The following is a 5,884-nucleotide window of genomic DNA, read 5'->3' on the forward strand; positions in this document are numbered from 1 at the left end:
TTAAGATTTTAATCTATCGAGTGTTATAGGTATTTATATATGACTAGTTTCTGCCAAAACTAAAAACAATTTTAAGGATCGTTGACCTGCTATTGAATTTGCAGGTCGAGGGTGTATACGTTCATGCGCTAGAATCATATCTAACCGATATACATTACGAAATAGCTCTGCACCAACAGGAGAAGGTTTTGTCTCAGTATGAAATATAGACAACAGGAGTCGTAAATTGAAGTATCATCTTTTAACATTTCTCATGCTGCTTAAAGTTTTTCTAAAAAATTGCTTCTTAAAAACTTTTCAAGCGTAGTAGCTTTATTTTCCAGAGCTTAAGAAATGTAGAAGAGATACTATATCAATCTGATGACGCACCAAAATATTTCTATTAACTGTTTCTAGATGGTATATGAAACTTTGTCCAACACATTTAATACTCGAAAGAAACCAAGCCCTAGACAAAGTATAGCAAGTACCTCTAGTTTTAACATCAGATTAAAACCAGAAATCATTCTCCTGCAACAAAAGTCAAAAAGCGACTCCCTGCATTCTGGAAAAGAAACAAAGAACATCTCCAACTGAAACTGAGGAGCTCCCTTCACACGCCCCTCCACTGATGCAGTTCACCGATCGGGTAGGCCCCTGTCCTATAAATAGAGTTCATATAAACAACAAAGAGACTAGATTGATGCGCAGAATGCACAGGAATACCTGGACCTGCAAAACTTGTGAAAAAAGATAAGCTGAGTGAATCTGAAATGTAAAGAGAAACCAGTCAAAGTGGCAGAAGTTTCCATAAACATGCATGTCCATTGATTATTCCAGTGTCCTGCTTGAGGATGATTTCTTTTTGTGTCAAAAAAAAAAAACTAGAAGCCAAATATTTATGCGAACTCGTTTTCTTACCTCGACACTTGAAGTTGGTTTTTGATCATGCATTTACTTTATACAGGGCTGTAGGTCCTTGTTTGGATCATAACAAATGCTGCTAAAATAGAATGATGAATATGATCCTAAGTATGGCTAAACAGGAAACATATGTAGAATATGCATAAATGATGAATATGATCCTGATTATTCCCTGTAATTGCAAAATAACTAAAAAGCAATGTTTAATCAAATTAAAAGCAAATGATGCAGGCAAACAGCAGTCTGTGTTTTCAATTTCTCCGAAGAAATTAGGTTTTATATTCCACTGAACAGGACTTTGGACCTGTACACCACCTGCACAGTGGAAAGTGGTGAGTAGTCGTATAAATAAAAACTAACTTCTGTATGACTGAATGAATATGGTGGGCAAAGCAGCACAAGACTAACCAGAAAACCATAGAGGTTGATGACCCTCTTCATCTTTATCCTGCTGATGCTGGTCATGATGCGGCCGACCACTCTGGATGGACTCAGTGTTCTTCCTAGCATCATCTGCCTGCTCCCTTTCCCTGTTCCACTGTTCAATTCTAGCCCTCCACTCGGCACTTCCTTCTGTGACAGGGCTTCTGTTGTGGTTCCTCTTGTGAACATGGTTCGAGGCCCTCAGCCTTGCCCTTCATAGTACTGATCCCTTTCACTGTGGCGGCTGCCACCACCTTGGTGATAGTCTCCATGGTTGTGGCAGCCATAAGGACTTCGGCTTCTTTTCTGCCTTCTATATCTTTCAAATAATTTCTGCCTCAACTCCCTGGAAATAGTACGACAATTATCAGAAAAGAAACTAAAGAATTGTCCAAGCAAAAAGTAGTGGATGATAGGTACAGAAGATACCAGCTAATTTGTTTTAAGTGAATAAAATTGCAGAATCCACCTCAGTTACACGCATTATCCTTGTGTTGCCTACATGTAGCTTCACGGAAATCCATAATGGGGGAGAAATCAACAATAATAGGATGTCCTGCAAATAGAATCCCCATTTGAGAAAAAGGGAAAAAGATTATATGATATACAAGTAATAGACTAACAAACAAGAGACAAAATGCATTAAGCATGAGATAAAACACCTAAATATTAAACCACCATCATAATATCTTCCTTTCAGGTTGACTAGTATATTTGCAGCATCATCCTCATCCCTGAATTTAGCATATACATTACCAACCTGTAAATGAGGCTGAAGCGTGTCAGACAACACACAGAAAAAAGGTAAAAATAATATAAACCAAAACAATCATCATTATCTTGGATGTTGAATACCAAATGATCAGCCAGATTGTCACAAACATTTAGGCTTTCAATTTTTCTGAACTTGCTTAGCTCCTCAAAAATACCCTGATAAAAATTCTGCCAACAAAAAACTTCATTAAGATCACAGGTACCAACAAATGATAAAAAAGTGAAACCAGCAGAAACTATACAAAAAATAGCAAGATATGTCCTTGATCATTACCACTTGATGCCACAGAATGCTTTTGTCATAAGAAACATGCAGTAAGTATCCAAAACATTAATAATTTCAATTATGTGAGATTATCTACTTAAGGTAAATCTACGGCACCATCTCAAGAAAACTGCAAAATGCATCCAAGAGAAATGATCAGGCTTTTCTATTGATTTTGTTGGTTAAGCATCTTTAAGATATTTAAATCTATGCAGAGACAAAGAACAAGGTTTCAACATCAAAACCATGCACTTGCTTCTAATATCTAGGCAGAGAAACCCCATTACACCTGCTCATGAAAATCAACTAAATATCAAAGACAGATTTCCACATCCTCCCAGCCAAACATTATTATATCTTCACCCATGGCACAACGCTAACGATCGTTCTTTTGGGATGACTTCTATATTCCACAATCCCTAGTTATAGCTCCTAATAATCATCTACAACATTGTTTTTAGAAGGGCTAGGTCCCAAAACACCTGAGACGCTAAGCGAGCTCAAACGAAGCGAGACACACTCGAATATTAAAATTTAAAATATATATTACGATTGATAAATATGATAAAAAAATGACACAAAATTGAAATTACCAAATTAAACTCCTAATAGTGTTTTCAATATGGTGCTAAACAATTTTAACTCATAACAGAGTAATAATGCACCACCTCAATATGGGCAAGTTAATTGAAATGAGAAAGAGTGGACAAAGAAGGAAGAGAACTAACGATCGTGGAGGAAGATGCCAGAAGAAGGGGGTAGTGGACAAAGCTACAATGGTGAATAGACACAGGTAGTGGACAAAGCATACGAAGGTGACGAATAAAGCGGATGAAGGCGACAGACAAGGTTGCCGACAATGGTGAATGGAGCATACGAAGGCGACAAACATAGGGTTTCACTTTCACTTTTGGTTTCTTTCGCTGGGTTAGGCACGAGAGGGGGTGTTAGGGTAACTACATTAGATGGTTTGATTGAACCAACTTACGCATCCAATCAACCCAGGCTTGAAGTCGAACCGGTTTGGCTCAGGCATTCGCCTAAGGCACCTGACGAATGGGCTCAAGCGAGCACCCAAGCAGCACTTGATTGAAACGCCTCACATAAACGCCTAAGCGAGTACCCCAATGCCTTTTGAAAACACTAATCTACAGAATACTTAACTAACATGTACTTCATAGATATTCACTGCATTCCTTCTGGACACTACTAACTAATAGTCAAAATGGAAAATCTTAATCACCGCAAACACATACATAATAACTTATAGCCGTGATGTTCCCTTATTCTTCCTGATGTTGCTTAATCAAATCAGTATAAATAGGAATGACCCTATTTAGTTTGTTTTTATGTCTAAAACTGCAAATATCTGCTGTTTCATCATAATTCTGGGGGCACTGCACATAATAGGTGATTAAGCATAGCATTGTATCTTAAGTGAACGAACCCTAGGATGAAGCATGTTGCAAATCCGAACATCCAGAACCTGAAAATTTCAGCAGAACATCTATTAACATTATTTGGTATATCTTGAAACACTTCATGACCCTTGCAACCAATCTACTCCCTAATGTTTCCATGAAGTCAGTATCTATGAAATCCATGATCAATTCTTCAAAGTGCCTGAACTTTTTTCCCCAAAATGCATCAGTACAAGCATTACGTACTACCCAACAATTAAGGAACATCCTTCCACATAGGAATTATAACATAAAGAAGCAAACGAAAATCCTAACATTATCACTAATGTAAATCTCAGGAGATCATCAGTTAACATAATTTGGTACATCTTGAACCACTTTGTAACCTTTGCAACCGATCTACCCCCTATTGTTTCCATTAAAGTCAATAATTAAGAAATCCATGATCAATTTTTTGAAGTGTCGTGCTGTTTCTTCCCCCCATAAACATTACTACAAGCATTATACCTGCATTATTTCCATATAGGGAGATAACGAAAAGAAATATTGACGAATAAGATAAGAGAAGATGCGTATCTTTAGATCAACAGAAGAAGAATAAGAAGATGATAGATAGATGATAAGAGGGACCTCGAAGTGCTCCTGGATCTAGATCATCCTTCTGAAGAGGAGGGTGGAAGAAGGAAACCCTAGGGGAAGTCCAGAACGCTAAAAATGGCTGAAGAGGAGAAGCGCTCGATCGCGGGAATTGCTTGATATCTTGGGGGAGGGCCAATTTATCGTCTGAGATGGAGAGGGGATTCGTAATTATGACATCGGGTGGGATCATTGACCTTTTTAAGACTGCCATATATGTACTTCAGACATTTAGACGGGGATTTATGAAAGTAAAATAATTTATTTTATTTTGTTAACATCATTTATTATACTGATAGAAAACGTTGCACATGATATTAACACTAAATCGATAGGCAAAATGATTGATTTTTATTTTTTTATTTTTTATTTTATTCAAATTAAATTTTGCTAGTCGACTACAACAAATTCTTCTTGGACAAGAACACCATTATTTTCTAGAAAGTTTTATCGAATTTCTTGAACCATTGGGAGGTTCTTAAGCATTATAGTGATGATGGCTTGACGGAAAGCATTCTTGTGCCATAGATTTCAAGAAGGGCTATGATCCCGCCATAAAACCCGATGATTATTATGTTTTCCTTGATTAGTGTTAGGGTTTGAAGGGTCACTCAGGCCTTCTCCTCTGCTGCACCTCCTTGACACATAAGAGGTGGTTGAGGAAGGGCAGACCCTCTACTAGCAGGAGGTGGTGGCAACTCTCCACAGCTGAGATCCTCGCGATTGTTGTTGCGGCCTTCTCCCTCATCTCATGACAAGAGGTGGTACTAGTATTGGAGTTGAGGAGACTAGCACAAGTACCAACTCGTTGGCAATGACAAATACGATGTTCTTATCATCCTCGCAAACCTAAAGTGGAGCTCTCAATTTGGAAGCTAGTCATGAGGCTTATGGCCTTCACCCTGATAGACTCATGGCAGGAGCTCCAACCTACCACCTTTAGTGATGGGTCAAGGAGGGTACTAGAGCCGAGCAAAAGTTTAGCATTAGTGGCTAACTAGTGAAGGGTCTAGGAGGCGTTTACGACATTGCTTTGGGTGCAGACCCTGTCAACAAGAGGGTCAAGAGAACAACAATGGATAGTGATCACGATGACAAAGGGTGGGGGAACAAAGGAGGGGTACATGTCGACTTTATTGGCCACCAAGGAGAACTCGTTATAGTAGATCAGTAGAGGCCAACAAGGCCCTCTAGTTGCTCTAAATTTTTGATCAAATTAGAGTTGATTAATGAAAGGAAATAAAAAATTTAAAATAATTATTTTGTCCATCGATCGGCGATAATCCAACACGTGATGTTTCTTGTTGTATCTTTCGTCGGTGCAGTTAATGATATTAGGAAAAATGAAATGTATTATTTTATTTTCATAATTATAAGGATCTAATATAAATTTTTAAGGTACAAGGACCACGATGCTAAGAGGGTCAAAGGACAAGAGCTAATATGTAATTAGCCGACTTTG

At 38.1% G+C, this 5,884-nt stretch overlaps 1 long non-coding RNA gene across 1 annotated transcript; it reads right to left on the reverse strand.

Moving 5' to 3' along the window:
• Positions 1-361: 361 nt before the first annotated feature.
• LOC135627322 (uncharacterized) lies at positions 362-4,842 on the reverse strand. Its single transcript, XR_010492586.1, has 6 exons — positions 4,417-4,842; positions 2,182-2,268; positions 1,989-2,086; positions 1,756-1,882; positions 1,312-1,672; positions 362-1,218 (listed from the first exon to the last, which is right to left on the reverse strand). It is a non-coding gene; the product is annotated as an uncharacterized LOC135627322 (long non-coding RNA).
• Between the last annotated feature and the right edge of the window lie 1,042 nt (positions 4,843-5,884).

The sequence above is a fragment of the Musa acuminata genome, chromosome BXJ2-11, assembly GCF_036884655.1.
Source record: "Musa acuminata AAA Group cultivar baxijiao chromosome BXJ2-11, Cavendish_Baxijiao_AAA, whole genome shotgun sequence".
NCBI lineage: Eukaryota > Viridiplantae > Streptophyta > Magnoliopsida > Zingiberales > Musaceae > Musa > Musa acuminata.